Source organism: Spermophilus citellus (assembly GCF_964194105.1).
Source record: "Spermophilus citellus genome assembly, chromosome: 9".
Lineage (NCBI taxonomy): Eukaryota > Metazoa > Chordata > Mammalia > Rodentia > Sciuridae > Spermophilus > Spermophilus citellus.
This window is the reverse complement of record NC_138191.1, coordinates 92,170,074-92,181,495: the sequence shown is the minus strand read 5'-3', so window position 1 is coordinate 92,181,495 and position 11,422 is coordinate 92,170,074. Positions and strand designations below refer to the sequence as shown.

Sequence of the window (11,422 nt, the reverse complement as noted above, 5' to 3'; positions counted from 1 at the left end):
AATATGAAAGCAGTATGGAGATTTCTTGGAAAATTGGGAAAGGAACCACCATTTGACCCAGCTACCCCTCTCCTCAATCTATTCCCAAAGGACTTAAAAACAGCATACGACAGGGACACAGCCACATCAATGTTTATAGCAGCACAATTAACAATAGCTAATCTGTAGTATAGTTTAAGGTATGGTATTGTGATGCCTCCTGCTTCACTCTTCTTGCTAAGGATTTCTTTGCCTATTTTGGGTTGCTTATTTTTCCAAATGGATTTCATGATTGCTTTTTCTAGTTCTTTGAAGAGTGTCATTGGGATTTCAATAGGAATTGCATTAATTCTGTATAATACTTTTGGTAGCATGGCCATTTTGACAATATTAATTCTGCTTATCCAGGAGGATGGGAAGTTTTCCATCTTCTGAGGTCTTCTTTGATTTCTTTCTTTACTGGTCTATAATTTTCACTGTAGAGGTCCTTCACCTTTTTGTTAGATTGATTCCCATTCACTCATTCTGAATAGACAGTCTATCATAAATAAAATGTGAACTGGCTTTAGACCCAAGTTAGAATTTCATCTTGGCCACTTAGCTGGATGATCTTGAGCAGGTTATTTATACTTTCTGGGCTTGTTTCTGCCAGTATCACTTTATAAGGTTGCTGTAAGAGTTAGAAGAGGCAAGAAACATAAATCAGTTATGCATAGGTTTGGTCCTACATGATAGAAAACACAATATAAAAGTGTCTTACACAGGAAAAAAAATTATTTCTTTGATGCAGAGGTCTGGAAATGGGCAGTTGGGTATTGGGTCTGGTTTGGTGCTGCATGGCATTAGGAACCCAAATCCTCTCATCTGGTTGTCATGTGTGGCTTTTATTCCTGAAGTCCTTTCATGGTCCACAATGATTGCTAGAGCCCTAGCAATTATGCTTTTGTTGGTATTGATAGTATGATAATAAGAGGAAAGAACTAAAAATTCAGTTACATAAAGGCCTAGAAACAGAGCTATCCATAGAGGCCAGACAGTAAATCTGTGCTGATTCAAGTCTATCCAAGATGAGATCCCCTGCCATAGACCATGAGGCAACCAGCATATTCCATTCTTGGGACATACTAAGGAAGAGCTGGAAGCATATCTTATATTCAGCATCAAACACTTGCAAAATGTTTTCATACCTATTATTCATTTGTTCTCCACAATGCTTTGGAAAAACTTTTAATATTATTCTGATAGTACACACAAATCGAACTGTGCTGAGTAGCAGTTCCCAGAGTCTCCATCTAGTTCTTTGGATAGCTGTTGGAAATGAAAGGTGAACAATCATGGTAGGAAATAAAGAAAATGATCCCAAACCAAAATTTCTAAAAGAAATGAAATGCAAAGATAGTGAGCTAATCCCTTGGCTTTAGCCATGTCACTTACTGGAAAAGTAAGGTGTGTGAGTATTAAATAAGGTCGGTGTGTCTGGTACCCTCCAGACTGTAAGTCCCTCAAAAGTAGGGACCCATCCATCTTTTAGATTCACAGAATGTCATCCCTACTTCAGAGGGTGAGCCCCAGGATAAGATAAGTAAATTCCTCTAAAGCATCAAGAACAAGAGCTGGCACAAAATCAGCATTGAAGAATTGTAAGCATTCAGCCGTTTTCACTATTATTTACACCAGCCTACACAACAAACCTGATGCTCCATCAAGGTCCTGGGCTCCTAAGGAGCTGAGTTTTTAGGAAACACATTTGACACACCCATCACCGGCTGCGGAGAGTTTGCCTGGGTGCATTCTGCAAGAGGAACTCCAAGACAGAGACGCTGGCAGCCCCAGCTGACTCAGGGCCTCTTGGTGCCTTTAAAACAAGGGAACGCTAGAAGAGCCAGGACTAGGCTGGCTGCTGGGCTGGGCTAGCCCGTCGAGTCAAGCCCAGGGGCTGGGAGGCGGGGCCGGCAGACCCTGACCAATCCCAGGCAAGATTCAAAGGGCCAATGGGGATGCGTCTTACAGGGGCCGCGACCGGCGGGGGCAGGGGCGGGGCCGGAGCCGGCGCGGGGCGGGGCTGCAGCCCGTGCGGGGACAGTCCTGGCAGAGTTCGGTGCTGCTCCGCGCGGCAGTGCGCAGGCCCCACTAGGTAGAATGTAATTTCAGATTGGACAAGTAAGTGACCCCCCCTCCTCAGTTCCACGTGGGCACCAGGGGCTTTTGCAAGCGCGCAGGCTGTCAGCGCGCACGTCCAGGAAGACGGTTCCCCAACCTGTCAGTGCACCGGGTGGGTGCTTCCCTCCCGTACATCCCTTGGTGCTTGCCTCCTTTGTCCACCTCTTCCGGCCACCTAAGGCTCATCCCATCCAGACCATTGGCTCTGAAAGACGCTGTAGAATTCCTTGTGTCCTCTCCTGGATGAGGCGTCTGGCCACTCAGGGGAAGGGTCGGCCTTAACTGCATCACCGAGGCTACCCTGGAGGTGCCAGGAACCCAAGGTCCTTCCTCTCTGATCACTGTCCAGTGAACCGTGTTCAGTTACTCTCTTTCCCCTACAACCTCCAGTTTTGGGGTTTTGGGAATTTTCTAACTCAAGTTTGGCCACCTAGTAATTTTTAAGGCCAGTGGTGTTTGTAGCTTTGGAGCTTCCAGCTGCTTGTGAGACTGTTTGAGGTGTATTTAGTTTTAGGTAGGATAATGATGTTGGGTACAGATCTGGGTAGGAAAGGCCTAGGGGGGACCTTTCATTTTCATTAATTTCCTTCTGTTTAAGGAACGGCATTATGCATAATAGCGAATTTCCCCATTAGTTGGCTCTTTTCCACGAAAGCACTTCTTAGGGTTTCACACTCATTTCTTCACTAAATGAAAGGGTCAGTCATGACCAAGATATGATAGGCCAGTCAACTTAGGTTAAGTTTTAAAATGTGAGTTTGGAAGGCTGAAGTGATTGTGCTTTTGAATTGCAAATCAGTAAGAAAGAAGAAAAGTCTTCTCTTAGTTTGTGGATGGATTTAAATGGTAGATTTTGCTTTGTTTTGTTTTTGCTTGCTTTTCTCCTTTTTCCTATGATCCACTAAGTATTATGTCCAGAGTTCTTTTGAAAGTTGTTAGCTGCGTCTTCCAGTCAGATGACTTCTGCTTTCTGCCTTTTGGAAGTCTCTTGTTGATGTGGTCTTCACGCCTAGTTCTTGACCCGAAGGCCACTGGCCCGGGTCTTGGAGGGCCTAGCTGAAGAGAGCACCCTATTTGGAGGCTCAGAAGGAGGAGGATTTGGGGGGACAGAACAGTGAGAGTGAGAATGGCTTGGAGATTAATTTTGAAGGGGAGGTGGTTGGGAGCCTCCCTGGATGGATTTGGAAGTCAAAATGTGTATTGGGAGAAGGAATAAGCTAGAGGGTGGGGCGCTGTGTGTTTCTGGATAAAGTTAAGAAATTTACTGGGAGGAGACCCGGCCTACTTCCAAGCTGTGTTAATTTTGCTGTGGGCCTTGTGTTTTTCCTGGAATTTGGTTCCCTTTCCCTAACCTTTTACTTAATTTAAATCACACTGAATTAACAGCTGATTTTTAAAAACAATTTGCAGTAATGGGTCTTTCCCTTAAACTCCCTGTCAGAGGAGTTCTAACCCTTCCCCCCAAGGGATTTGAAATCATTGCTTTGCTAGAATTTAACAAAAAGATCCCTAACCACTCACCTGCCCACCTTTTTATAACAGAGGAAACCAGCATTAACCCAGGTATTAGAGGGCACTTATTCAATTTAATTCTTCATGTGTTCTCTCCTCTTGTGGCACAAATTCTGGACCTCGCACTGTGGCATGCTCTGGGGAAGTGAAAATGAATAAAATTTAGTTTCTGCTTTCAAGCTTTAATTCAGTATGGCACAGAGTTGATTAGTACAGTTGGTCAGGAAAGGGTGAAGTAGGAACTCTTGGAGGTCTCAAAGGTCAGATTAGGAAAGATCTGATGAATCATCTTAAGGGAGTTTGAAATATATTTGCAGGACAATCAGTGACACACTCAGATTTATGTTTTAGAAAGTTAGTTCTGGCTGCAAGGTGGAGAATGAATTATAGTGGTGAAGACTGGAGAGAGGATACTGTAGTACAGGTGAGAGATGTATTAGGGTATGAGTTATGGGAATGGAGAAAGGTTAGGAAATCAGAAAGTTTGGGAATTAATGTCTGATTGAATTTAAAAGATGAAGAAGGATTGTATTAGTCAGGGTACCACCAGCAAGAGAGAAGACATTCTCAACTATTTTTATTAACAGCTTTATTGAGGAATAATTAACATACCATCACAAAAGTATCTAATTTGAGAAGTTTTGTCATAGGTATATATCTATGAGACCATCATCACAATCAAGCTAAAGAACATATCTAATACTCCCAAATATTTCTTTTGCCCTTTGTTATCCCTTTTCATATAATCTTTGGATTAGGTTTATATTAAATCTTATTAAAAATGAGATGTTTTCATTTAATTGTGTTTTTGTAGGTCTTTATGTATTCTTATTTTAAGTTCTTTATCATGTATATGATTTGCAAATAATTTCTCCCCTTATCTTTGCATTATTATAACAGTGTCTTTTTTGAGAGCAGAAGTTTTTTTTTTTTTTTTTTTTTTTTTTTTTTTAAATCAGAGATTGAACCCAGGGGTGTTTAACCACTGAGCCATATCCCCAGACTCCTTTTTATTTTTTTTGAGACAGGGTCTCACTAAGTTTCTTAGGGCCTTGATAAGTTGCTGAGGCTGTCCTGGAACTTGCAATCCTCCTGCCTCAGCCTCCCAAGTAAACTCTGCTGGGATTACCAGGCATATATCAGCATACCATAGGAGCAGAGTTTTTAATTGGTATGAGGTCTAATTTATCAATTTGGAATTTTGGTGAAGTTTTATCAGTTTAATTTCTTATGGATCATGCTTTTGGTGTTGTATATAAGAAATGTTTGCCTAACCTGAGGTTTCAGTTATTTTCTTCTGTTTATTAAAGAAGTTGTAATGTTTTTGGTTTTATATTAAATCTTTTGATTCATTTTAAGTTAATTTTTCTGATTGGCATTAAATATGGAATGAAGTGTTTTGCACATGGATAACAATTATGCCATCATCATTTCTCAAATGCCTACCTTTTTACATTCAATTGTCTTTGCATTTTTGTTCAAAGATCAATTTAGCATATATATACATATATTCACACATATGCATATATACACATATATATTAATACAGGCTTATTTCTGCATGTTTTATTTGGTTCCATTGATCTCTGTCTATTATAATGTCAATACCACATAGTCTTCATGGATATAGCTTTGTAGTAAGTATTGAAATTATTCAGTAAATTCTTTAACTTATTTTTTAAAGTTGATTTGGTTACTCTAGGTCCTTTTATTTTTATTTTTTAAAAAACGCCCATAATAAAAACCTGTTTATATTTTAATTGAAATTTCATTGAACTTATATTTAATATGATGTGGAATTTGTCTAAGACACATTTATTTCCTGTATTTTTCCTTTTTTTAAAAAAATACTGGTGGTGATGGAAATATGGTTCCTATTACTCTGCCTTGGCTAGAAGCAGAAGCCTTCCACTAGAATTTTGAATAAAATATAAAGAATAGACTATTTGAAGGTGTTAGGAAAGGATTATGAGATAAGCACCAGTAATAATGGCAAACTTAAAGTTCAAGAAACGTTTGGATCCATGGGAAAGTACTTATTGTTAAAGCACAGAAACCACTACCTTCTAGTGAACTCTTAAGGGAGAGTACTTGAATAGGATCCCTTCAAAGCCCTCCTTCAAGACACCCAGGCTGCCTTTACTTCTCCCCTCAAGCATACATGTTCTTGTTGGCTATGTGTGATGCTGGGCTGGAAGAGCCATTGACAAGTCCCTGCCTGTGTTGCATCTAGAGAGCCTCCAGCAAAGTAGCAAAAAGGAGGAGACCTACTATGTGCTTACTGCATGCACTAGCCTAGCATACCTCATCTCCATGGTGTCATGTGGAAATGTGGGGGGCCGAAAATATCCTAGTTAAATACATTAGCCGTACCTTCCCTCTTTTCTCTCTTTTTATTTTAGAGAAATGCCATGGCATGGAGAACAGTTAGAGGAACTAAAAATAGCATAGAGGGAAAAGCCTCAACAGCAGGTCATGAGGGTCACCTCAAAACAGTGGAAGGGACCATCCACGTAGAGGGGGGAAAGGCTGTTCAGATGATCCTGTGGGAAAAAAATTAAGATGAGAAGGTAGAAGCGATGCCCTGTTGAACTCAGTACAGGAAGACCTTACAGTAAGCTGCTTAGGGTGAAAATTCAGACAGCAGAGTGCAGAAGTTAAATGCCCTCCAAGCCCCACTACATTTATTTTTCCTGGCACTGCAGTAAGTGGGTTTTTGTATATTTTTTCCTGTGTCTTACAGGTTAGTCTTTATACAATACCATGGTTCTCACACTTTAGCATCTCTCAGATCACCTGGACTGCAGCCTGAGAATTTGTGTTTCTAGCCTGTTGCCTGGTGATACTGATGCTGATTTTTTCTGAAACCAAATTTTTGAGAATCACTGAGACAATATTCTTTTTTAAAAATAATACACGTGGGGTCATATTAAGGGTACCAAAAGTAAGATATTATCAAAGTATCAATTTTAGGGGCTGGGGTTGTGGCTCAGCGGTAGGTAGAGCGCTTGCCTAGCATGTGCAAGCCCCTGGGTTCCATGTTCAGCACCTCATAAAAAATAAATAAATAAAGGTATTGTGTCCAACTACAACTAAAAAAAAATAAAATAAAACATTTTAAAAAGTCGGATTGTTAAAAAAATTTCAATTTTAATTAAGTGTAAAATTATATCTGAGTATTGTTTTGATTTATGGTCCCTGCATTATTTGGGAAGCTGAAGATTCATATTTTCCTTGTATTTGACTTCCTGTGAACTGTAGGTTATATTCGTTGCATTACAAGAGAAATAACAATATGGAAGAAAGCACCAGACCTCTCTTTGAAGGGTGCTGGCAGTTTTGCAGTGTTGGGGCATAGGGTGCTGATACGGGGAGGGAGGTCAGGGCATGCGTATTGACTGTGGGCAGATAGTATCAGAGGTTAGAGGTTTTCATGGGCCAAAAAAAGATTTTGGGCTTTATTTTGAGAAGTAGCATTGGTGTTCTTTAAGTTTATACTTTAGTGTGTCAAAGTTTCAATAGAGCCTTTTGTGGAATGGCAGGGTATCTTGTCTTAGTTCCCCAAGTCTAATGTTTAGTCTTCAAACAACTCCTTCTTACGCCCTTTCTTTCATCCTGGGCTGTAAAGCCACCTGGTCATGTTTCATAAACAGGTAAACACAAGAATAACCAAAAACCTCATGCACCTGGATTGGTATTGTCTTTGAGGAAGGGGTTTTGCAAGATCTCTTAAAGAACATACTTGGTGGCTTTACTTGATGGGACCCTGAATCCTTCCTAAATTTGCTGACACCTGAGGGCAGTCTACTTTAGGTGGGTGGGTTCTTCTGTTGTTTTAATTTGAGTGAATTTCTGGGAAAAGCTATGGATTTCAGCCAATATGCTAATGATAATGGCATTGCTTTGAAAGTCTGGTTAGTTCTGTAAAGAATCATTTCATAGTTAATTATGTTAGCAAATCAACAGCAGTCTCTTAAAGAGGAAAGCAATGGGGGAGAGACTACATATATACTTAAATTATTCAGAACTCAAAGAAGGGTCAACAGTTCAGTTTAAAAAGAGAAATCCATGTAAGAATAAATCACTAGGTTTGCATATAATTTTCCATATGGGTGTAACTTTATAATGGGCATATAAGGGATTAAAATTAAATAGCTTTGCATGTGGAATTAGGAGACGTCAGCCTCATCCTGTGCCCTTTCTAACATTTTTCTGATTCTAGACAGGAGAGTGGGAAAACATCAAATCCAAACCTTGGCTTTTGATGAGCTCAAGGAGGTCCATTGGGTTTGAAAGATAGACTGATGCGGTTGGGGTTCAGTGATGCTCATCTGGGTAAACTCCCTTTTTCTCTTCCTTCCTCTTCCTTCTTGTGCAAGTGGGACTTGTTGCTATGGGGAAAGACTGCTCCAAAGAGGAGGGTGGTGCATCAGCCACAAGCCATAGTGCTTCTAGACTCTCCAGAGAAAGAGAGTCCTTAGGGTCTTTTTATTTTAATAGATATTTGACTATTCTATACATTAATAGTCCCCTCCTCCACAATCCAGTAATCCCTTATTACTGTGTTACATTACATGTGCTTGCCTGTACAAGGCTATAGGATTTATTGAGACAAAAGGTGATCCTTATTAATCAGAACATCGGGGAGACTTTTCTAAAGTTTGTCTGAGAAGGTTTCACAGGATTAATGGACTGGAAATATCATTCCGAGTGTGTTCAGGATGAAGGCACCTTGGTTAGTGTGGAAGTCCTCATCATTTCAGGGATGGTAGGTAGAGTTTGACAGTGGTTGAGACAAATGTAAATTTATATATCGCCTCTTCCTTCTCCAGTCTTTGTGACCATCAGCAAGAGAGTGATCCTGTCAACATTTCAGCTTCTTCAAGTGTAGAACAACATATATCACTGTGAGTGTTATAAACATGGACTCCCCTCTCCCATTCTTTGCAATGGGAGGGGCTTGGGAGGGCAACAAAACAGGCATTAGGAAAAGCAAGGAGTTTTTTTTGTTGTTGTTGGAACCCAAGGAATGGACAGAAGAGATGGGAGGGAGTAAACAAGGTTTTCATGGAAGAAGGTATGAGTGATCCGGAGTCTAATGAGCTCAAAGGGGATGTTTGTTGGCAGAGTTTGGGCTTTCTTCTGAGGAGAGGGCTTTTCATTTGTGATTTCCTTAGGAACTGTGTTGTGCATTTGACCACAGCCATAGTTAATTCTGTATCTTCTCTGTTTTGCTGTTTCTCTGTTGCAAGTGTGGCTCTTGGAAGGTGTTATTTTTGGCCATCAAACAAGACTGGATCCCCATCCAGGGCTGGATTAGTTTTGATCCCTGTGGCTCCCACTTTATGAGGCAGACATGGGGATTTAGGGAAATTTGATTTTTCTTTTGGGATCCAACTTAAAAATTTTAAAAATATCCAATTTTTCTACTGTCTTATTGATTTAACACCTTACCCTTTGTCTAGCTGCCTTACATTTATTCTTAGAAATAGGCTCAGTACAGATCATAAAACGCCCCCAAATAGGTCAGAAGTGGTGGCACATGCCTGTAATCTCAGCACCTTTGAAGGCTGAGGCAGAAGGATTACAAATTGAAAGCCAGCCTCAGCAATTTAGGTAGACCCTAAGTAACTTAATGAGACCTTGTCTCAAAATAAATAATAATAATAATAAAAGGGCTGGGAAGTAGCTCAGTGGTAAAGTGCCCCAAGGTTCAATCCCCAGTATAAAAACAAAACAAAATAAAAAAGCCTTGAAAAATATCAGGTTCTGATCTGGTTGATTAGAACTGTTGTAACAGTGAAGTGGTCCCATCATTGACCAACTACGTTCTGTCAAGAAAGGTAGAGCTGGGACAGGGTGCTTTGGTCCCTAAAATGTAGATGGCCATGCCAACATGAAGCTGCTGTCCACTATATGTAATTTTACTTGGTTCATTAGGTTTGGCTTGAAGTAGGTATACTGGAAATAAGGAATCACCCTTTGATTTTTAAATTCAGGTCTTTCTTCAGGGGTGGGTAAGGGGATTGAATTCAGGGATACTCAATTAATGAGCCACATTCCCAGACCTATTTTGTATTTTATTTAGAGACAGGGTCTCACTGAGTTGCTTAGTGCCTTGTGGTTGCTGAGGCTGGCTTTGAACTTGCTATCCTCCTGCCTCAGCCCCTGAGTCACTGGGATTATGGGCATGAGCCACCATGCCCAGTTTAAAATTCAGATCTTCACATTTATCTCACACTGTTTAGGCTGTTATGACAGAATACATGAAGTGGGTGGTATTCATTCTCATGGTTCTGGAGGCTGGGAAGCCCAAGGTCAAGGCTCTGCACATTTGGTATCTGGTGAGGACTGTCTTCTGGGTTGCTGACTTCCCTGTGTCCACACATGGTGGAGGGAACAAGGAGTTCTCTCAGATCTCTTTCATAATGGTGCTTACACCACTCCTAAAAGCGCTTCTCTTATGACCTAATCAGCTCCCAAAGGCGCCACCTCAATACTATCAACACATGAATTTTGGGGAAACACAAACATTCAGACCCTAGCAATATCTGACTGTCAACTCTTAAAAAAATAAGAGATCATATATTTTTTTGCTCCTTTTTTCCAGTCTCCTGGCTTAGAGAAGGCACTTCATATTTGTTTATTGGAAATCAAGCTTTTAGATATGGTAAGAACAACCAGGAAAAAATAATACATATTAGAGGATTGTGGTGTCAGGAGGTGATTTGTCATTGGAAGCAGAGGTCTCCAAATGTGAGTGGGAAACCCTCAGAGTAGAGAAGGGGGTTTGTTGGTGTTTTTTTTTTTTTTGACATTTGGATTTTCTTCTGAGTCTCTGAGAACTGTCAGTTTCATTATCTGTTCCTTCTCTGCATTATGGACTTTTCCTGGGCAGGAAGAATTTGGTGGGTAATATTTGTTGGATAAAAAAATGTCTTCTTTTTCTTTCTTTCTCTCTTTCCTTTCTTTCCCTTCTTCCCATTCACCCAAATTAAGGAGTTTATACTTCTTATTCTCTGAATCATGCAATCTTTTCCTTGCTGTAGTTCAGTTTCCTCTTTGCCCTCTCCCCCCCTTCCTGCGTTCCCTCTCCCCACTGTATTTTCTTTTCCCTCCCACCTCTTATTCTCCTTCTCAGACTCTTTAACTTGCTCTTGATCTGCCACAGGCCAGGTCTTCTGTTAGACATGAGTGCCAGACATCAGTGATGAGTAAAATATTGTCTAGCTCCCTTGCCTAGATAAGGTTCAGGTTCAGCTTCTCAGCAGCTGTTTGGGATTGTTTCACTGCTATTCCCTTCCTTTCTTGCAATGCCAGAAAATGTACTGGTCACCCCAAATTTGACCAGAAGTATGCTCGTACTGCCACACACAGTCCATACCAGGCCACAGCTATGTCTGGATGGGAGATGTCTTGTGTAGTTGCTACAGACTCCACAAGTTTGGGGAACTCAGCATGTGTTTGGATTTCTTTGGAATCAGCATTGGGAACCTGACAATTTGTAAAAATCTCTCTCCCAAACTGAAAGTCTGAGGAAGGATTGAGAAGGGGGCCAGTGGCCTTTCACTTTAAGAGGAAAACTACCTGTTAGCAAGCCACTTCTTTTTTTTTTTTTTTTTTTTTTTTTAATTGGTTGTTCACAACATTACAAAGCTCTTCTTTTCTGCTGTGTGTATTGCAGGTAGAGCCAATGGAGAAGCACTTATTGTCACCAAATTAACTCTTTCCCTTGCATCCCAGCTCACCATTTTAGGGCAGTGAGATTTGT

The 11,422-nt window shown here is 40.6% G+C and overlaps 1 protein-coding gene across 6 annotated transcripts in view; it reads left to right on the top strand.

Annotated features, from left to right (window-relative positions):
• The first annotated feature begins 2,000 nt into the window (after positions 1–2,000).
• FGGY (FGGY carbohydrate kinase domain containing) overlaps positions 2,001–11,422 on the top strand; it is a 413,229-nt gene continuing 403,807 nt past the window's right edge. For 5 of the 6 annotated variants that reach the window (XM_081308911.1, XM_081308913.1, XM_081308910.1 and 2 more), the window contains exons 1-2: positions 2,001–2,139; positions 8,484–8,558. The gene's annotated coding sequence lies outside the window, so the exon portion shown is untranslated. Of the gene's footprint in view, positions 2,140–2,189; positions 2,252–8,483; positions 8,559–11,422 lie in introns of those variants that run through there. The other variant, XM_081308908.1, reaches the window with a different exon arrangement.